The 21370-nt window shown below is 63.4% G+C and overlaps 5 non-coding genes across 5 annotated transcripts; all 5 read left to right on the top strand.

Annotated features, from left to right (window-relative positions):
• The first annotated feature begins 1815 nt into the window (after positions 1-1815).
• On the top strand, positions 1816-1934 carry LOC142866600 (5S ribosomal RNA). The gene has a single exon (XR_012916512.1). It is a non-coding gene; the product is annotated as a 5S ribosomal RNA (ribosomal RNA).
• Positions 1935-5731: 3797 nt separating this feature from the next.
• Positions 5732-5850, top strand: LOC142866589 (5S ribosomal RNA). Its single transcript, XR_012916511.1, has one exon. It is a non-coding gene; the product is annotated as a 5S ribosomal RNA (ribosomal RNA).
• A 3790-nt stretch (positions 5851-9640) lies between these two features.
• LOC142866578 (5S ribosomal RNA) lies at positions 9641-9759 on the top strand. Its single transcript, XR_012916510.1, has one exon. It is a non-coding gene; the product is annotated as a 5S ribosomal RNA (ribosomal RNA).
• A 3786-nt stretch (positions 9760-13545) lies between these two features.
• Positions 13546-13664, top strand: LOC142866566 (5S ribosomal RNA). The gene has a single exon (XR_012916508.1). It is a non-coding gene; the product is annotated as a 5S ribosomal RNA (ribosomal RNA).
• A 3797-nt stretch (positions 13665-17461) lies between these two features.
• Positions 17462-17580, top strand: LOC142866554 (5S ribosomal RNA). The gene has a single exon (XR_012916506.1). It is a non-coding gene; the product is annotated as a 5S ribosomal RNA (ribosomal RNA).
• Positions 17581-21370: the final 3790 nt, after the last annotated feature.

The following is a 21370-nucleotide window of genomic DNA, read 5'->3' as shown; positions in this document are numbered from 1 at the left end:
GGGTGTCTGCACTTTTGTGCTGGGCACCCCAGGGAGGCCCGGGGGCTGGCTGGACAACGCGGTCTGCTCGGCCAGGGGGGGGGGTTGGAGGAGCAACTGATGCCCTTTGCACTTTGGGTAGCAAGAGTCTGAGGTGTCTCTGAGCCCTGTGCCCTGTGGGGGCGGGGCGGGGGGGAGGAGGAGGAGGAGGAGGAGGAGGAGGTGGGAAGGGCCGGGGCCTGCAGTCCTGTTCCCGGGGTGGCACGGCAAGTGGCTTCTTCCACAGGCTGCTTGGCCTGGGCTCCCTGCACCTGGGCCTTTGGAGGACCGGCCCTGTGCTTGCCAACACTTCCTGCAGGGACCCAGAGCTGGGAGGTGGCATCTCTCAGCCCTGGGTCGGGCAGAGCCCCAGCGGGCCATGCCCACAACCTCTCTCAGCACCGGTCCCCCAGAAGGCTCCTTTGGGACCAGGATTCTCTTGCGGTGACTCTTTAAGGTCTGGCCCCTGGATGGAGGGGCACCAGGAGTAGAGGAGCAGGAAGGGGAAGGGGGTGGCCATGCGAGGGGACACTTTGAGGCCAAGTCCCAGCTTCAGCCTGATCCTCCTGGGAACCCCGCTCTGAGACAAGGAGCCGGGCTTCGCATTCCCACAGCAGCCAGTCGTGGGCTGAGGACACCTGGGGCGTTGGGAACTCCCTGGCTTCTCCTTGGTTTAACATCTAGAGCTGCTTGTGAATCGCGCCGCCACACACACCCGAGCGCAGGTGTCTTCCGCACAGACTGCGGGCCTCGCTCTTCTGAATGCCGCTGGCTCGCCACCCACCCACGGGTGAACCTGGTCAGGGTGCTTTCTCTCAGGGGCAGACTCTTTTCCGGGCGGGCTACCGGTGTCTCTGCTCGTTTCTTTCTTCCATTTCGGGAAAGTCTTCCTTGCTGGGTGTGGAAATCTCCTATGCCTTCCCTCGCCTATTCTGTCAGCTTTAAAATTCTCTTTCAGTTGCCACCCTCACAGATGGATTAGGAAACTCTTTCCGGTGCACTCATTAGTGAAATGACCTCCAGGAAGCTGGAATCCAATATCTAATGGCCGATTTTTAGCGAGTCCACACGCCAGGGTGGTCGGGGTCCAATGCAGCCCCGGCCAGGCCCAGGCCCCTTGGACTGGGCCACAGGAGGACACGGAGGAGGGTCCCGGCCCCCACGAAGCGGTGCCGGCAGTTCTCCACGGGCTTGGGCGTTTTCCAGAGGTAGGAGATGGAGGGGACTGATTTCTTCAGCACCCCCCAAACCACGCCACCCCACCCCACCCATGGGACACATCCCCAGAGAGAGACGCCCCATACACTGGCTGTGCCCCAGCCCTGGCCCGGGGGAATAGGCGGCAGCCCACCCACAGGGCGAGGGGGGGGCACAGCTGAAAGGGGTTGTGGGGGAGGGCGGCCCCTGGCTGGGGTCAAAGGGCGAGCGTCCCGCGCGTGCGCAGTCAGCGGCAGCGACGCGCTGGGGGTGGGCAGCGGGTAGGTGAAGGAGGCCGGGCGAGGAGACGAGGGGGGCTGGGAGGGCTCCACCTTGGCGAGTCCAGCCGTGGAGGCGCATCTTGTGTGAGTGTGAGTGAGTGTGAGTGTGTGTGTGTGTGTATAGAGAGACAGCCCCCCACCCCGCCCCGCCCCGCCCCGCCCCGCCCATCACCCCCGTCGCTGGGAGCCCGCGGGACCCGGCCGGCGAACTCAACCGGCCCGGCCCGGCCCGGCCCGGCGCGGGGCCTGGGGCGGGAGGCGGCGGCGGGGAAGCCCAGAGAGGCTCGGCTTCTCGAGCGGGGCAGGGGCGCCCTCCGCCGTCTAGGGCCACACCACCCTGAACGCGCCCGATCTCGTCTGGTCTCGGAAGCTAAGCAGGGTCGGGCCTGGTTAGTACTTGGATGGGAGACCGCCTGGGAATACCGGGTGCCACAGGCTGCTGCTTTTTTTTTTTTTTTTTTCTTGCCTCTTGTTCTGTCCCCTTTCTGGGAGCGAGGCGGCGGCCCGGGGTGGGGGTCACCCCCACCCTCAGCGCCCGCGCGGTGCCTGGCGCCCCAGCCCGCACCGGGGGGCCTCCTCTTGTCCCAAGCCGCGACACCGCGGCCACGCGGCAGCATGCGTGGCATCTGGACTGTCAGGTCTCAGACCAAAGGTCTGCTCTGTGGGAACCGACACGCTGGAGGAAACCTTGAGAGTCTGAGAGGGGAGGGAGTTCCAGAAGAAGGCCAGGATGTCATTTTGAGGGAGTATGTGACCAGAACTCGTCCCGTTGCTTTTGGGGTTCTATGGGCTACACGCAGGAATCTTTGGTGGTGGCACCTGATGTTGGGGGATCCGGAGTCACACCCAGACCTGCTCCACAGGCCTCCTTTTACTTTTCTCTTCGGATTCATTATTTTTAAAAAGTGTCTCTTACCTCTAGGATTGCATTTTCTTTTCTCTCTCTTTTGAAGCAGATGATGGGAGTACAAGTATTCAGGTGACATGTGTTGCCCGTGCCGCCCTCCCCCCTGTGTTCTTTTTTTTTTTTTTTTTTGAGACAGAGTCTCGTTTTGCTGCCCAGGCTAGAGTGAGTGCCATGGCGTCAGCCTAGCTCACAGCAACCTCAATCTCCGGGCTCAAGCAATCCTGCTGCCTCAGCCTCCCGAGTAGTTGGGACTACAGGCATGCACCACCACGCCCGGCTGTGTTTTTCTATATATATTAGTTGGCCAATTAATTTCTTTCTATTTTTAGTAGAGACGGGGTCTCGCTCTTGCTCAGGCTGGTTTCGAACTCCTGACCTGGAGCAATCCGCCCGCCTCGGCCTCCCAGAGAGCTAGGATTACAGGCGTGAGCCACCGCGCCCGGCCCCCCCTGTGTTCTTATTCATATACCTCTCATGTTGTTCCAGCGTATTGTGGGGGTACCAATGTTAAGGTCGGGTGCCTTGCCCTCTCCAAGCCTCACCCCTCGGGTCAGAGCTTCAAGTGCGCCCATCCCCCAGTCGGTGCGCACCCACCCCATGCCTAATGGATGTGTATGCCCCTCCCCTCCCCCCACCCGCCCGCCCGACACCCACCCGATGAAGGTGATTCCTCTCTGTCCACTTAGGCGTCCATCCGTTCGTACCAATTTGCTGGTGAGCGCGCTCACGTGGTGCTCGTGTGTCCATTCTTGGGATACCTGGCCTACTGGAACGGGTTCCAGCTCTGGCCAGGAGAACACGAGAGGCGCCCTCTCACCGCTGCTCCTCACAGCCGAATGGCACTCCGTGGTGTCCACGCGCCACATTTTATTGATGCACTCCTGGATGGATGGGCACTCGGGTCGCTTCCACGTCTTTGGGATTGTGAATTGTGCCCTAACTGTAACCCTAACCCTTACCCAGCCCGTCTCCTCTGCCCCTGCCTGACGCACTCCTCCCCGGCCAGGCCCGTCACTGTCCTGGGCCCCCGCCTGACCGGCTCCTCCCCGCCCGGCCGGTCACCGTCCTCTGCCCCTGCCTGACACGCTCCTTCCCGCCCGGCCTCTCACCGTCCTCGGCCCCTGCCTGACCGGCTCCTCCGTCGCCTGGGCCTTCCAAGGGCTTGGTGTGGATGCTGCTTTCAGGAAGCCCTCCAGAAACCCGGCAGCAGGGTGGCCGCAGCAGTCTCCAGCAGCCGTCCCTAAGTCGCGTGAGTGCGGGGGACGTGCCCCCGCTGTGCCGCGGGGGCCCAGCCTGGTGTCTTCCCTGAGGCCCTGCGGCTGCCGGCTGGGCTGCGGCTCCCCGCAAGGGGAGAGCCGCGGAGGTGGGGACCGCCTCCTGATGGGGACGTACACGCAGCTCTCCACGTCGGATTCCGGGGCTCTCTGTCCTGCCCGAAGGCCCAGCTGGCCTGCGGGTCCTTAGAGTGGCAAAAACCTCCGAAAACTGAGACTGAGGGTCCGGTGGGTGTCTGCACTTTTGTGCTGGGCACCCCAGGGAGGCCCGGGGGCTGGCTGGACAACGCGGTCTGCTCGGCCAGGGGGGGGGGGTTGGAGGAGCAACTGATGCCCTTTGCACTTTGGGTAGCAAGAGTCTGAGGTGTCTCTGAGCCCTGTGCCCTGTGGGGGCGGGGCGGGGGGGAGGAGGAGGAGGAGGAGGAGGAGGAGGAGGTGGGAAGGGCCGGGGCCTGCAGTCCTGTTCCCGGGGTGGCACGGCAAGTGGCTTCTTCCACAGGCTGCTTGGCCTGGGCTCCCTGCACCTGGGCCTTTGGAGGACCGGCCCTGTGCTTGCCAACACTTCCTGCAGGGACCCAGAGCTGGGAGGTGGCATCTCTCAGCCCTGGGTCGGGCAGAGCCCCAGCGGGCCATGCCCACAACCTCTCTCAGCACCGGTCCCCCAGAAGGCTCCTTTGGGACCAGGATTCTCTTGGGGTGACTCTTTAAGGTCTGGCCCCTGGATGGAGGGGCACCAGGAGTAGAGGAGCAGGAAGGGGAAGGGGGTGGCCATGCGAGGGGACACTTTGAGGCCAAGTCCCAGCTTCAGCCTGATCCTCCTGGGAACCCCGCTCTGAGACAAGGAGCCGGGCTTCGCATTCCCACAGCAGCCAGTCGTGGGCTGAGGACACCTGGGGCGTTGGGAACTCCCTGGCTTCTCCTTGGTTTAACATCTAGAGCTGCTTGTGAATCGCGCCACCACACACACCCGAGCGCAGGTGTCTTCCGCACAGACTGCGGGCCTCGCTCTTCTGAATGCCGCTGGCTCGCCACCCACCCACGGGTGAACCTGGTCAGGGTGCTTTCTCTCAGGGGCAGACTCTTTTCCGGGCGGGCTACCGGTGTCTCTGTTTGCTCGTTTCTTTCTTCCATTTCGGGAAAGTCTTCCTTGCTGGGTGTGGAAATCTCCTATGCCTTCCCTCGCCTATTCTGTCAGCTTTAAAATTCTCTTTCAGTTGCCACCCTCACAGATGGATTAGGAAACTCTTTCCGGTGCACTCATTAGTGAAATGACCTCCAGGAAGCTGGAATCCAATATCTAATGGCCGATTTTTAGCGAGTCCACACGCCAGGGTGGTCGGGGTCCAATGCAGCCCCGGCCAGGCCCAGGCCCCTTGGACTGGGCCACAGGAGGACACGGAGGAGGGTCCCGGCCCCCACGAAGCGGTGCCGGCAGTTCTCCACGGGCTTGGGCGTTTTCCAGAGGTAGGAGATGGAGGGGACTGATTTCTTCAGCACCCCCCAAACCACGCCACCCCACCCCACCCATGGGACACATCCCCAGAGAGAGACGCCCCATACACTGGCTGTGCCCCAGCCCTGGCCCGGGGGAATAGGCGGCAGCCCACCCACAGGGCGAGGGGGGGGGCACAGCTGAAAGGGGTTGTGGGGGAGGGCGGCCCCTGGCTGGGGTCAAAGGGCGAGCGTCCCGCGCGTGCGCAGTCAGCGGCAGCGACGCGCTGGGGGTGGGCAGCGGGTAGGTGAAGGAGGCCGGGCGAGGAGACGAGGGGGGCTGGGAGGGCTCCACCTTGGCGAGTCCAGCCGTGGAGGCGCATCTTGTGTGAGTGTGAGTGAGTGTGAGTGTGTGTGTGTGTGTATAGAGAGACAGCCCCCCACCCCGCCCCGCCCCGCCCCGCCCCGCCCATCACCCCCGTCGCTGGGAGCCCGCGGGACCCGGCCGGCGAACTCAACCGGCCCGGCCCGGCCCGGCCCGGCGCGGGGCCTGGGGCGGGAGGCGGCGGCGGGGAAGCCCAGAGAGGCTCGGCTTCTCGAGCGGGGCAGGGGCGCCCTCCGCCGTCTAGGGCCACACCACCCTGAACGCGCCCGATCTCGTCTGGTCTCGGAAGCTAAGCAGGGTCGGGCCTGGTTAGTACTTGGATGGGAGACCGCCTGGGAATACCGGGTGCCACAGGCTGCTGCTTTTTTTTTTTTTTTTTCTTGCCTCTTGTTCTGTCCCCTTTCTGGGAGCGAGGCGGCGGCCCGGGGTGGGGGTCACCCCCACCCTCAGCGCCCGCGCGGTGCCTGGCGCCCCAGCCCGCACCGGGGGGCCTCCTCTTGTCCCAAGCCGCGACACCGCGGCCACGCGGCAGCATGCGTGGCATCTGGACTGTCAGGTCTCAGACCAAAGGTCTGCTCTGTGGGAACCGACACGCTGGAGGAAACCTTGAGAGTCTGAGAGGGGAGGGAGTTCCAGAAGAAGGCCAGGATGTCATTTTGAGGGAGTATGTGACCAGAACTCGTCCCGTTGCTTTTGGGGTTCTATGGGCTACACGCAGGAATCTTTGGTGGTGGCACCTGATGTTGGGGGATCCGGAGTCACACCCAGACCTGCTCCACAGGCCTCCTTTTACTTTTCTCTTCGGATTCATTATTTTTAAAAAGTGTCTCTTACCTCTAGGATTGCATTTTCTTTTCTCTCTCTTTTGAAGCAGATGATGGGAGTACAAGTATTCAGGTGACATGTGTTGCCCGTGCCGCCCTCCCCCCTGTGTTCTTTTTTTTTTTTTTTTTTGAGACAGAGTCTCGTTTTGCTGCCCAGGCTAGAGTGAGTGCCATGGCGTCAGCCTAGCTCACAGCAACCTCAATCTCCGGGCTCAAGCAATCCTGCTGCCTCAGCCTCCCGAGTAGTTGGGACTACAGGCATGCACCACCACGCCCGGCTGTGTTTTTCTATATATATTAGTTGGCCAATTAATTTCTTTCTATTTTTAGTAGAGACGGGGTCTCGCTCTTGCTCAGGCTGGTTTCGAACTCCTGACCTGGAGCAATCCGCCCGCCTCGGCCTCCCAGAGAGCTAGGATTACAGGCGTGAGCCACCGCGCCCGGCCCCCCCTGTGTTCTTATTCATATACCTCTCATGTTGTTCCAGCGTATTGTGGGGGTACCAATGTTAAGGTCGGGTGCCTTGCCCTCTCCAAGCCTCCCCCCTCGGGTCAGAGCTTCAAGTGCGCCCATCCCCCAGTCGGTGCGCACCCACCCCATGCCTAATGGATGTGTATGCCCCTCCCCTCCCCCCACCCGCCCGCCCGACACCCACCCGATGAAGGTGATTCCTCTCTGTCCACTTAGGCGTCCATCCGTTCGTACCAATTTGCTGGTGAGCGCGCTCACGTGGTGCTCGTGTGTCCATTCTTGGGATACCTGGCCTACTGGAACGGGTTCCAGCTCTGGCCAGGAGAACACGAGAGGCGCCCTCTCACCGCTGCTCCTCACAGCCGAATGGCACTCCGTGGTGTCCACGCGCCACATTTTATTGATGCACTCCTGGATGGATGGGCACTCGGGTCGCTTCCACGTCTTTGGGATTGTGAATTGTGCCCTAACTGTAACCCTAACCCTTACCCAGCCCGTCTCCTCTGCCCCTGCCTGACGCACTCCTCCCCGGCCAGGCCCGTCACTGTCCTGGGCCCCCGCCTGACCGGCTCCTCCCCGCCCGGCCGGTCACCGTCCTCTGCCCCTGCCTGACACGCTCCTTCCCGCCCGGCCTCTCACCGTCCTCGGCCCCTGCCTGACCGGCTCCTCCGTCGCCTGGGCCTTCCAAGGGCTTGGTGTGGATGCTGCTTTCAGGAAGCCCTCCAGAAACCCGGCAGCAGGGTGGCCGCAGCAGTCTCCAGCAGCCGTCCCTAAGTCGCGTGAGTGCGGGGGACGTGCCCCCGCTGTGCCGCGGGGGCCCAGCCTGGTGTCTTCCCTGAGGCCCTGCGGCTGCCGGCTGGGCTGCGGCTCCCCGCAAGGGGAGAGCCGCGGAGGTGGGGACCGCCTCCTGATGGGGACGTACACGCAGCTCTCCACGTCGGATTCCGGGGCTCTCTGTCCTGCCCGAAGGCCCAGCTGGCCTGCGGGTCCTTAGAGTGGCAAAAACCTCCGAAAACTGAGACTGAGGGTCCGGTGGGTGTCTGCACTTTTGTGCTGGGCACCCCAGGGAGGCCCGGGGGCTGGCTGGACAACGCGGTCTGCTCGGCCAGGGGGGGGGGGTTGGAGGAGCAACTGATGCCCTTTGCACTTTGGGTAGCAAGAGTCTGAGGTGTCTCTGAGCCCTGTGCCCTGTGGGGGCGGGGCGGGGGGGAGGAGGAGGAGGAGGAGGAGGAGGAGGAGGTGGGAAGGGCCGGGGCCTGCAGTCCTGTTCCCGGGGTGGCACGGCAAGTGGCTTCTTCCACAGGCTGCTTGGCCTGGGCTCCCTGCACCTGGGCCTTTGGAGGACCGGCCCTGTGCTTGCCAACACTTCCTGCAGGGACCCAGAGCTGGGAGGTGGCATCTCTCAGCCCTGGGTCGGGCAGAGCCCCAGCGGGCCATGCCCACAACCTCTCTCAGCACCGGTCCCCCAGAAGGCTCCTTTGGGACCAGGATTCTCTTGGGGTGACTCTTTAAGGTCTGGCCCCTGGATGGAGGGGCACCAGGAGTAGAGGAGCAGGAAGGGGAAGGGGGTGGCCATGCGAGGGGACACTTTGAGGCCAAGTCCCAGCTTCAGCCTGATCCTCCTGGGAACCCCGCTCTGAGACAAGGAGCCGGGCTTCGCATTCCCACAGCAGCCAGTCGTGGGCTGAGGACACCTGGGGCGTTGGGAACTCCCTGGCTTCTCCTTGGTTTAACATCTAGAGCTGCTTGTGAATCGCGCCACCACACACACCCGAGCGCAGGTGTCTTCCGCACAGACTGCGGGCCTCGCTCTTCTGAATGCCGCTGGCTCGCCACCCACCCACGGGTGAACCTGGTCAGGGTGCTTTCTCTCAGGGGCAGACTCTTTTCCGGGCGGGCTACCGGTGTCTCTGTTTGCTCGTTTCTTTCTTCCATTTCGGGAAAGTCTTCCTTGCTGGGTGTGGAAATCTCCTATGCCTTCCCTCGCCTATTCTGTCAGCTTTAAAATTCTCTTTCAGTTGCCACCCTCACAGATGGATTAGGAAACTCTTTCCGGTGCACTCATTAGTGAAATGACCTCCAGGAAGCTGGAATCCAATATCTAATGGCCGATTTTTAGCGAGTCCACACGCCAGGGTGGTCGGGGTCCAATGCAGCCCCGGCCAGGCCCAGGCCCCTTGGACTGGGCCACAGGAGGACACGGAGGAGGGTCCCGGCCCCCACGAAGCGGTGCCGGCAGTTCTCCACGGGCTTGGGCGTTTTCCAGAGGTAGGAGATGGAGGGGACTGATTTCTTCAGCACCCCCCAAACCACGCCACCCCACCCCACCCATGGGACACATCCCCAGAGAGAGACGCCCCATACACTGGCTGTGCCCCAGCCCTGGCCCGGGGGAATAGGCGGCAGCCCACCCACAGGGCGAGGGGGGGGCACAGCTGAAAGGGGTTGTGGGGGAGGGCGGCCCCTGGCTGGGGTCAAAGGGCGAGCGTCCCGCGCGTGCGCAGTCAGCGGCAGCGACGCGCTGGGGGTGGGCAGCGGGTAGGTGAAGGAGGCCGGGCGAGGAGACGAGGGGGGCTGGGAGGGCTCCACCTTGGCGAGTCCAGCCGTGGAGGCGCATCTTGTGTGAGTGTGAGTGAGTGTGAGTGTGTGTGTGTGTGTATAGAGAGACAGCCCCCCACCCCGCCCCGCCCCGCCCCGCCCATCACCCCCGTCGCTGGGAGCCCGCGGGACCCGGCCGGCGAACTCAACCGGCCCGGCCCGGCCCGGCCCGGCGCGGGGCCTGGGGCGGGAGGCGGCGGCGGGGAAGCCCAGAGAGGCTCGGCTTCTCGAGCGGGGCAGGGGCGCCCTCCGCCGTCTAGGGCCACACCACCCTGAACGCGCCCGATCTCGTCTGGTCTCGGAAGCTAAGCAGGGTCGGGCCTGGTTAGTACTTGGATGGGAGACCGCCTGGGAATACCGGGTGCCACAGGCTGCTGCTTTTTTTTTTTTTTTTCTTGCCTCTTGTTCTGTCCCCTTTCTGGGAGCGAGGCGGCGGCCCGGGGTGGGGGTCACCCCCACCCTCAGCGCCCGCGCGGTGCCTGGCGCCCCAGCCCGCACCGGGGGGCCTCCTCTTGTCCCAAGCCGCGACACCGCGGCCACGCGGCAGCATGCGTGGCATCTGGACTGTCAGGTCTCAGACCAAAGGTCTGCTCTGTGGGAACCGACACGCTGGAGGAAACCTTGAGAGTCTGAGAGGGGAGGGAGTTCCAGAAGAAGGCCAGGATGTCATTTTGAGGGAGTATGTGACCAGAACTCGTCCCGTTGCTTTTGGGGTTCTATGGGCTACACGCAGGAATCTTTGGTGGTGGCACCTGATGTTGGGGGATCCGGAGTCACACCCAGACCTGCTCCACAGGCCTCCTTTTACTTTTCTCTTCGGATTCATTATTTTTAAAAAGTGTCTCTTACCTCTAGGATTGCATTTTCTTTTCTCTCTCTTTTGAAGCAGATGATGGGAGTACAAGTATTCAGGTGACATGTGTTGCCCGTGCCGCCCTCCCCCCTGTGTTCTTTTTTTTTTTTTTTTTTGAGACAGAGTCTCGTTTTGCTGCCCAGGCTAGAGTGAGTGCCATGGCGTCAGCCTAGCTCACAGCAACCTCAATCTCCGGGCTCAAGCAATCCTGCTGCCTCAGCCTCCCGAGTAGTTGGGACTACAGGCATGCACCACCACGCCCGGCTGTGTTTTTCTATATATATTAGTTGGCCAATTAATTTCTTTCTATTTTTAGTAGAGACGGGGTCTCGCTCTTGCTCAGGCTGGTTTCGAACTCCTGACCTGGAGCAATCCGCCCGCCTCGGCCTCCCAGAGAGCTAGGATTACAGGCGTGAGCCACCGCGCCCGGCCCCCCCTGTGTTCTTATTCATATACCTCTCATGTTGTTCCAGCGTATTGTGGGGGTACCAATGTTAAGGTCGGGTGCCTTGCCCTCTCCAAGCCTCCCCCCTCGGGTCAGAGCTTCAAGTGCGCCCATCCCCCAGTCGGTGCGCACCCACCCCATGCCTAATGGATGTGTATGCCCCTCCCCTCCCCCCACCCGCCCGCCCGACACCCACCCGATGAAGGTGATTCCTCTCTGTCCACTTAGGCGTCCATCCGTTCGTACCAATTTGCTGGTGAGCGCGCTCACGTGGTGCTCGTGTGTCCATTCTTGGGATACCTGGCCTACTGGAACGGGTTCCAGCTCTGGCCAGGAGAACACGAGAGGCGCCCTCTCACCGCTGCTCCTCACAGCCGAATGGCACTCCGTGGTGTCCACGCGCCACATTTTATTGATGCACTCCTGGATGGATGGGCACTCGGGTCGCTTCCACGTCTTTGGGATTGTGAATTGTGCCCTAACTGTAACCCTAACCCTTACCCAGCCCGTCTCCTCTGCCCCTGCCTGACGCACTCCTCCCCGGCCAGGCCCGTCACTGTCCTGGGCCCCCGCCTGACCGGCTCCTCCCCGCCCGGCCGGTCACCGTCCTCTCCCCCTGCCTGACACGCTCCTTCCCGCCCGGCCTCTCACCGTCCTCGGCCCCTGCCTGACCGGCTCCTCCGTCGCCTGGGCCTTCCAAGGGCTTGGTGTGGATGCTGCTTCCAGGAAGCCCTCCAGAAACCCGGCAGCAGGGTGGCCGCAGCAGTCTCCAGCAGCCGTCCCTAAGTCGCGTGAGTGCGGGGGACGTGCCCCCGCTGTGCCGCGGGGGCCCAGCCTGGTGTCTTCCCTGAGGCCCTGCGGCTGCCGGCTGGGCTGCGGCTCCCCGCAAGGGGAGAGCCGCGGAGGTGGGGACCGCCTCCTGATGGGGACGTACACGCAGCTCTCCACGTCGGATTCCGGGGCTCTCTGTCCTGCCCGAAGGCCCAGCTGGCCTGCGGGTCCTTAGAGTGGCAAAAACCTCCGAAAACTGAGACTGAGGGTCCGGTGGGTGTCTGCACTTTTGTGCTGGGCACCCCAGGGAGGCCCGGGGGCTGGCTGGACAACGCGGTCTGCTCGGCCAGGGGGGGGGGTTGGAGGAGCAACTGATGCCCTTTGCACTTTGGGTAGCAAGAGTCTGAGGTGTCTCTGAGCCCTGTGCCCTGTGGGGGCGGGGCGGGGGGGAGGAGGAGGAGGAGGAGGAGGAGGAGGTGGGAAGGGCCGGGGCCTGCAGTCCTGTTCCCGGGGTGGCACGGCAAGTGGCTTCTTCCACAGGCTGCTTGGCCTGGGCTCCCTGCACCTGGGCCTTTGGAGGACCGGCCCTGTGCTTGCCAACACTTCCTGCAGGGACCCAGAGCTGGGAGGTGGCATCTCTCAGCCCTGGGTCGGGCAGAGCCCCAGCGGGCCATGCCCACAACCTCTCTCAGCACCGGTCCCCCAGAAGGCTCCTTTGGGACCAGGATTCTCTTGCGGTGACTCTTTAAGGTCTGGCCCCTGGATGGAGGGGCACCAGGAGTAGAGGAGCAGGAAGGGGAAGGGGGTGGCCATGCGAGGGGACACTTTGAGGCCAAGTCCCAGCTTCAGCCTGATCCTCCTGGGAACCCCGCTCTGAGACAAGGAGCCGGGCTTCGCATTCCCACAGCAGCCAGTCGTGGGCTGAGGACACCTGGGGCGTTGGGAACTCCCTGGCTTCTCCTTGGTTTAACATCTAGAGCTGCTTGTGAATCGCGCCGCCACACACACCCGAGCGCAGGTGTCTTCCGCACAGACTGCGGGCCTCGCTCTTCTGAATGCCGCTGGCTCGCCACCCACCCACGGGTGAACCTGGTCAGGGTGCTTTCTCTCAGGGGCAGACTCTTTTCCGGGCGGGCTACCGGTGTCTCTGCTCGTTTCTTTCTTCCATTTCGGGAAAGTCTTCCTTGCTGGGTGTGGAAATCTCCTATGCCTTCCCTCGCCTATTCTGTCAGCTTTAAAATTCTCTTTCAGTTGCCACCCTCACAGATGGATTAGGAAACTCTTTCCGGTGCACTCATTAGTGAAATGACCTCCAGGAAGCTGGAATCCAATATCTAATGGCCGATTTTTAGCGAGTCCACACGCCAGGGTGGTCGGGGTCCAATGCAGCCCCGGCCAGGCCCAGGCCCCTTGGACTGGGCCACAGGAGGACACGGAGGAGGGTCCCGGCCCCCACGAAGCGGTGCCGGCAGTTCTCCACGGGCTTGGGCGTTTTCCAGAGGTAGGAGATGGAGGGGACTGATTTCTTCAGCACCCCCCAAACCACGCCACCCCACCCCACCCATGGGACACATCCCCAGAGAGAGACGCCCCATACACTGGCTGTGCCCCAGCCCTGGCCCGGGGGAATAGGCGGCAGCCCACCCACAGGGCGAGGGGGGGGCACAGCTGAAAGGGGTTGTGGGGGAGGGCGGCCCCTGGCTGGGGTCAAAGGGCGAGCGTCCCGCGCGTGCGCAGTCAGCGGCAGCGACGCGCTGGGGGTGGGCAGCGGGTAGGTGAAGGAGGCCGGGCGAGGAGACGAGGGGGGCTGGGAGGGCTCCACCTTGGCGAGTCCAGCCGTGGAGGCGCATCTTGTGTGAGTGTGAGTGAGTGTGAGTGTGTGTGTGTGTGTATAGAGAGACAGCCCCCCACCCCGCCCCGCCCCGCCCCGCCCCGCCCATCACCCCCGTCGCTGGGAGCCCGCGGGACCCGGCCGGCGAACTCAACCGGCCCGGCCCGGCCCGGCCCGGCGCGGGGCCTGGGGCGGGAGGCGGCGGCGGGGAAGCCCAGAGAGGCTCGGCTTCTCGAGCGGGGCAGGGGCGCCCTCCGCCGTCTAGGGCCACACCACCCTGAACGCGCCCGATCTCGTCTGGTCTCGGAAGCTAAGCAGGGTCGGGCCTGGTTAGTACTTGGATGGGAGACCGCCTGGGAATACCGGGTGCCACAGGCTGCTGCTTTTTTTTTTTTTTTTTTCTTGCCTCTTGTTCTGTCCCCTTTCTGGGAGCGAGGCGGCGGCCCGGGGTGGGGGTCACCCCCACCCTCAGCGCCCGCGCGGTGCCTGGCGCCCCAGCCCGCACCGGGGGGCCTCCTCTTGTCCCAAGCCGCGACACCGCGGCCACGCGGCAGCATGCGTGGCATCTGGACTGTCAGGTCTCAGACCAAAGGTCTGCTCTGTGGGAACCGACACGCTGGAGGAAACCTTGAGAGTCTGAGAGGGGAGGGAGTTCCAGAAGAAGGCCAGGATGTCATTTTGAGGGAGTATGTGACCAGAACTCGTCCCGTTGCTTTTGGGGTTCTATGGGCTACACGCAGGAATCTTTGGTGGTGGCACCTGATGTTGGGGGATCCGGAGTCACACCCAGACCTGCTCCACAGGCCTCCTTTTACTTTTCTCTTCGGATTCATTATTTTTAAAAAGTGTCTCTTACCTCTAGGATTGCATTTTCTTTTCTCTCTCTTTTGAAGCAGATGATGGGAGTACAAGTATTCAGGTGACATGTGTTGCCCGTGCCGCCCTCCCCCCTGTGTTCTTTTTTTTTTTTTTTTTTGAGACAGAGTCTCGTTTTGCTGCCCAGGCTAGAGTGAGTGCCATGGCGTCAGCCTAGCTCACAGCAACCTCAATCTCCGGGCTCAAGCAATCCTGCTGCCTCAGCCTCCCGAGTAGTTGGGACTACAGGCATGCACCACCACGCCCGGCTGTGTTTTTCTATATATATTAGTTGGCCAATTAATTTCTTTCTATTTTTAGTAGAGACGGGGTCTCGCTCTTGCTCAGGCTGGTTTCGAACTCCTGACCTGGAGCAATCCGCCCGCCTCGGCCTCCCAGAGAGCTAGGATTACAGGCGTGAGCCACCGCGCCCGGCCCCCCCTGTGTTCTTATTCATATACCTCTCATGTTGTTCCAGCGTATTGTGGGGGTACCAATGTTAAGGTCGGGTGCCTTGCCCTCTCCAAGCCTCACCCCTCGGGTCAGAGCTTCAAGTGCGCCCATCCCCCAGTCGGTGCGCACCCACCCCATGCCTAATGGATGTGTATGCCCCTCCCCTCCCCCCACCCGCCCGCCCGACACCCACCCGATGAAGGTGATTCCTCTCTGTCCACTTAGGCGTCCATCCGTTCGTACCAATTTGCTGGTGAGCGCGCTCACGTGGTGCTCGTGTGTCCATTCTTGGGATACCTGGCCTACTGGAACGGGTTCCAGCTCTGGCCAGGAGAACACGAGAGGCGCCCTCTCACCGCTGCTCCTCACAGCCGAATGGCACTCCGTGGTGTCCACGCGCCACATTTTATTGATGCACTCCTGGATGGATGGGCACTCGGGTCGCTTCCACGTCTTTGGGATTGTGAATTGTGCCCTAACTGTAACCCTAACCCTTACCCAGCCCGTCTCCTCTGCCCCTGCCTGACGCACTCCTCCCCGGCCAGGCCCGTCACTGTCCTGGGCCCCCGCCTGACCGGCTCCTCCCCGCCCGGCCGGTCACCGTCCTCTGCCCCTGCCTGACACGCTCCTTCCCGCCCGGCCTCTCACCGTCCTCGGCCCCTGCCTGACCGGCTCCTCCGTCGCCTGGGCCTTCCAAGGGCTTGGTGTGGATGCTGCTTTCAGGAAGCCCTCCAGAAACCCGGCAGCAGGGTGGCCGCAGCAGTCTCCAGCAGCCGTCCCTAAGTCGCGTGAGTGCGGGGGACGTGCCCCCGCTGTGCCGCGGGGGCCCAGCCTGGTGTCTTCCCTGAGGCCCTGCGGCTGCCGGCTGGGCTGCGGCTCCCCGCAAGGGGAGAGCCGCGGAGGTGGGGACCGCCTCCTGATGGGGACGTACACGCAGCTCTCCACGTCGGATTCCGGGGCTCTCTGTCCTGCCCGAAGGCCCAGCTGGCCTGCGGGTCCTTAGAGTGGCAAAAACCTCCGAAAACTGAGACTGAGGGTCCGGTGGGTGTCTGCACTTTTGTGCTGGGCACCCCAGGGAGGCCCGGGGGCTGGCTGGACAACGCGGTCTGCTCGGCCAGGGGGGGGGGGTTGGAGGAGCAACTGATGCCCTTTGCACTTTGGGTAGCAAGAGTCTGAGGTGTCTCTGAGCCCTGTGCCCTGTGGGGGCGGGGCGGGGGGGAGGAGGAGGAGGAGGAGGAGGAGGAGGAGGTGGGAAGGGCCGGGGCCTGCAGTCCTGTTCCCCGGGTGGCACGGCAAGTGGCTTCTTCCACAGGCTGCTTGGCCTGGGCTCCCTGCACCTGGGCCTTTGGAGGACCGGCCCTGTGCTTGCCAACACTTCCTGCAGGGACCCAGAGCTGGGAGGTGGCATCTCTCAGCCCTGGGTCGGGCAGAGCCCCAGCGGGCCATGCCCACAACCTCTCTCAGCACCGGTCCCCCAGAAGGCTCCTTTGGGACCAGGATTCTCTTGGGGTGACTCTTTAAGGTCTGGCCCCTGGATGGAGGGGCACCAGGAGTAGAGGAGCAGGAAGGGGAAGGGGGTGGCCATGCGAGGGGACACTTTGAGGCCAAGTCCCAGCTTCAGCCTGATCCTCCTGGGAACCCCGCTCTGAGACAAGGAGCCGGGCTTCGCATTCCCACAGCAGCCAGTCGTGGGCTGAGGACACCTGGGGCGTTGGGAACTCCCTGGCTTCTCCTTGGTTTAACATCTAGAGCTGCTTGTGAATCGCGCCACCACACACACCCGAGCGCAGGTGTCTTCCGCACAGACTGCGGGCCTCGCTCTTCTGAATGCCGCTGGCTCGCCACCCACCCACGGGTGAACCTGGTCAGGGTGCTTTCTCTCAGGGGCAGACTCTTTTCCGGGCGGGCTACCGGTGTCTCTGTTTGCTCGTTTCTTTCTTCCATTTCGGGAAAGTCTTCCTTGCTGGGTGTGGAAATCTCCTATGCCTTCCCTCGCCTATTCTGTCAGCTTTAAAATTCTCTTTCAGTTGCCACCCTCACAGATGGATTAGGAAACTCTTTCCGGTGCACTCATTAGTGAAATGACCTCCAGGAAGCTGGAATCCAATATCTAATGGCCGATTTTTAGCGAGTCCACACGCCAGGGTGGTCGGGGTCCAATGCAGCCCCGGCCAGGCCCAGGCCCCTTGGACTGGGCCACAGGAGGACACGGAGGAGGGTCCCGGCCCCCACGAAGCGGTGCCGGCAGTTCTCCACGGGCTTGGGCGTTTTCCAGAGGTAGGAGATGGAGGGGACTGATTTCTTCAGCACCCCCCAAACCACGCCACCCCACCCCACCCATGGGACACATCCCCAGAGAGAGACGCCCCATACACTGGCTGTGCCCCAGCCCTGGCCCGGGGGAATAGGCGGCAGCCCACCCACAGGGCGAGGGGGGGGGCACAGCTGAAAGGGGTTGTGGGGGAGGGCGGCCCCTGGCTGGGGTCAAAGGGCGAGCGTCCCGCGCGTGCGCAGTCAGCGGCAGCGACGCGCTGGGGGTGGGCAGCGGGTAGGTGAAGGAGGCCGGGCGAGGAGACGAGGGGGGCTGGGAGGGCTCCACCTTGGCGAGTCCAGCCGTGGAGGCGCATCTTGTGTGAGTGTGAGTGAGTGTGAGTGTGTGTGTGTGTGTATAGAGAGACAGCCCCCCACCCCGCCCCGCCCCGCCCCGCCCCGCCCATCACCCCCGTCGCTGGGAGCCCGCGGGACCCGGCCGGCGAACTCAACCGGCCCGGCCCGGCCCGGCCCGGCGCGGGGCCTGGGGCGGGAGGCGGCGGCGGGGAAGCCCAGAGAGGCTCGGCTTCTCGAGCGGGGCAGGGGCGCCCTCCGCCGTCTAGGGCCACACCACCCTGAACGCGCCCGATCTCGTCTGGTCTCGGAAGCTAAGCAGGGTCGGGCCTGGTTAGTACTTGGATGGGAGACCGCCTGGGAATACCGGGTGCCACAGGCTGCTGCTTTTTTTTTTTTTTTTTCTTGCCTCTTGTTCTGTCCCCTTTCTGGGAGCGAGGCGGCGGCCCGGGGTGGGGGTCACCCCCACCCTCAGCGCCCGCGCGGTGCCTGGCGCCCCAGCCCGCACCGGGGGGCCTCCTCTTGTCCCAAGCCGCGACACCGCGGCCACGCGGCAGCATGCGTGGCATCTGGACTGTCAGGTCTCAGACCAAAGGTCTGCTCTGTGGGAACCGACACGCTGGAGGAAACCTTGAGAGTCTGAGAGGGGAGGGAGTTCCAGAAGAAGGCCAGGATGTCATTTTGAGGGAGTATGTGACCAGAACTCGTCCCGTTGCTTTTGGGGTTCTATGGGCTACACGCAGGAATCTTTGGTGGTGGCACCTGATGTTGGGGGATCCGGAGTCACACCCAGACCTGCTCCACAGGCCTCCTTTTACTTTTCTCTTCGGATTCATTATTTTTAAAAAGTGTCTCTTACCTCTAGGATTGCATTTTCTTTTCTCTCTCTTTTGAAGCAGATGATGGGAGTACAAGTATTCAGGTGACATGTGTTGCCCGTGCCGCCCTCCCCCCTGTGTTCTTTTTTTTTTTTTTTTTTGAGACAGAGTCTCGTTTTGCTGCCCAGGCTAGAGTGAGTGCCATGGCGTCAGCCTAGCTCACAGCAACCTCAATCTCCGGGCTCAAGCAATCCTGCTGCCTCAGCCTCCCGAGTAGTTGGGACTACAGGCATGCACCACCACGCCCGGCTGTGTTTTTCTATATATATTAGTTGGCCAATTAATTTCTTTCTATTTTTAGTAGAGACGGGGTCTCGCTCTTGCTCAGGCTGGTTTCGAACTCCTGACCTGGAGCAATCCGCCCGCCTCGGCCTCCCAGAGAGCTAGGATTACAGGCGTGAGCCACCGCGCCCGGCCCCCCCTGTGTTCTTATTCATATACCTCTCATGTTGTTCCAGCGTATTGTGGGGGTACCAATGTTAAGGTCGGGTGCCTTGCCCTCTCCAAGCCTCCCCCCTCGGGTCAGAGCTTCAAGTGCGCCCATCCCCCAGTCGGTGCGCACCCACCCCATGCCTAATGGATGTGTATGCCCCTCCCCTCCCCCCACCCGCCCGCCCGACACCCACCCGATGAAGGTGATTCCTCTCTGTCCACTTAGGCGTCCATCCGTTCGTACCAATTTGCTGGTGAGCGCGCTCACGTGGTGCTCGTGTGTCCATTCTTGGGATACCTGGCCTACTGGAACGGGTTCCAGCTCTGGCCAGGAGAACACGAGAGGCGCCCTCTCACCGCTGCTCCTCACAGCCGAATGGCACTCCGTGGTGTCCACGCGCCACATTTTATTGATGCACTCCTGGATGGATGGGCACTCGGGTCGCTTCCACGTCTTTGGGATTGTGAATTGTGCCCTAACTGTAACCCTAACCCTTACCCAGCCCGTCTCCTCTGCCCCTGCCTGACGCACTCCTCCCCGGCCAGGCCCGTCACTGTCCTGGGCCCCCGCCTGACCGGCTCCTCCCCGCCCGGCCGGTCACCGTCCTCTGCCCCTGCCTGACACGCTCCTTCCCGCCCGGCCTCTCACCGTCCTCGGCCCCTGCCTGACCGGCTCCTCCGTCGCCTGGGCCTTCCAAGGGCTTGGTGTGGATGCTGCTTTCAGGAAGCCCTCCAGAAACCCGGCAGCAGGGTGGCCGCAGCAGTCTCCAGCAGCCGTCCCTAAGTCGCGTGAGTGCGGGGGACGTGCCCCCGCTGTGCCGCGGGGGCCCAGCCTGGTGTCTTCCCTGAGGCCCTGCGGCTGCCGGCTGGGCTGCGGCTCCCCGCAAGGGGAGAGCCGCGGAGGTGGGGACCGCCTCCTGATGGGGACGTACACGCAGCTCTCCACGTCGGATTCCGGGGCTCTCTGTCCTGCCCGAAGGCCCAGCTGGCCTGCGGGTCCTTAGAGTGGCAAAAACCTCCGAAAACTGAGACTGAGGGTCCGGTGGGTGTCTGCACTTTTGTGCTGGGCACCCCAGGGAGGCCCGGGGGCTGGCTGGACAACGCGGTCTGCTCGGCCAGGGGGGGGGGGTTGGAGGAGCAACTGATGCCCTTTGCACTTTGGGTAGCAAGAGTCTGAGGTGTCTCTGAGCCCTGTGCCCTGTGGGGGCGGGGCGGGGGGGAGGAGGAGGAGGAGGAGGAGGAGGAGGAGGTGGGAAGGGCCGGGGCCTGCAGTCCTGTTCCCGGGGTGGCACGGCAAGTGGCTTCTTCCACAGGCTGCTTGGCCTGGGCTCCCTGCACCTGGGCCTTTGGAGGACCGGCCCTGTGCTTGCCAACACTTCCTGCAGGGACCCAGAGCTGGGAGGTGGCATCTCTCAGCCCTGGGTCGGGCAGAGCCCCAGCGGGCCATGCCCACAACCTCTCTCAGCACCGGTCCCCCAGAAGGCTCCTTTGGGACCAGGATTCTCTTGGGGTGACTCTTTAAGGTCTGGCCCCTGGATGGAGGGGCACCAGGAGTAGAGGAGCAGGAAGGGGAAGGGGGTGGCCATGCGAGGGGACACTTTGAGGCCAAGTCCCAGCTTCAGCCTGATCCTCCTGGGAACCCCGCTCTGAGACAAGGAGCCGGGCTTCGCATTCCCACAGCAGCCAGTCGTGGGCTGAGGACACCTGGGGCGTTGGGAACTCCCTGGCTTCTCCTTGGTTTAACATCTAGAGCTGCTTGTGAATCGCGCCACCACACACACCCGAGCGCAGGTGTCTTCCGCACAGACTGCGGGCCTCGCTCTTCTGAATGCCGCTGGCTCGCCACCCACCCACGGGTGAACCTGGTCAGGGTGCTTTCTCTCAGGGGCAGACTCTTTTCCGGGCGGGCTACCGGTGTCTCTGTTTGCTCGTTTCTTTCTTCCATTTCGGGAAAGTCTTCCTTGCTGGGTGTGGAAATCTCCTATGCCTTCCCTCGCCTATTCTGTCAGCTTTAAAATTCTCTTTCAGTTGCCACCCTCACAGATGGATTAGGAAACTCTTTCCGGTGCACTCATTAGTGAAATGACCTCCAGGAAGCTGGAATCCAATATCTAATGGCCGATTTTTAGCGAGTCCACACGCCAGGGTGGTCGGGGTCCAATGCAGCCCCGGCCAGGCCCAGGCCCCTTGGACTGGGCCACAGGAGGACACGGAGGAGGGTCCCGGCCCCCACGAAGCGGTGCCGGCAGTTCTCCACGGGCTTGGGCGTTTTCCAGAGGTAGGAGATGGAGGGGACTGATTTCTTCAGCACCCCCCAAACCACGCCACCCCACCCCACCCATGGGACACATCCCCAGAGAGAGACGCCCCATACACTGGCTGTGCCCCAGCCCTGGCCCGGGGGAATAGGCGGCAGCCCACCCACAGGGCGAGGGGGGGGCACAGCTGAAAGGGGTTGTGGGGGAGGGCGGCCCCTGGCTGGGGTCAAAGGGCGAGCGTCCCGCGCGTGCGCAGTCAGCGGCAGCGACGCGCTGGGGGTGGGCAGCGGGTAGGTGAAGGAGGCCGGGCGAGGAGACGAGGGGGGCTGGGAGGGCTCCACCTTGGCGAGTCCAGCCGTGGAGGCGCATCTTGTGTGAGTGTGAGTGAGTGTGAGTGTGTGTGTGTGTGTATAGAGAGACAGCCCCCCACCCCGCCCCGCCCCGCCCCGCCCATCACCCCCGTCGCTGGGAGCCCGCGGGACCCGGCCGGCGAACTCAACCGGCCCGGCCCGGCCCGGCCCGGCGCGGGGCCTGGGGCGGGAGGCGGCGGCGGGGAAGCCCAGAGAGGCTCGGCTTCTCGAGCGGGGCAGGGGCGCCCTCCGCC

The sequence above is a fragment of the Microcebus murinus genome, unplaced genomic scaffold (genome assembly GCF_040939455.1).
Source record: "Microcebus murinus isolate Inina unplaced genomic scaffold, M.murinus_Inina_mat1.0 scaf006_hap2_Mmur4.0, whole genome shotgun sequence".
Classification (NCBI taxonomy): domain Eukaryota; kingdom Metazoa; phylum Chordata; class Mammalia; order Primates; family Cheirogaleidae; genus Microcebus; species Microcebus murinus.
This window is presented reverse-complemented; position numbering and strand designations above follow the sequence as displayed.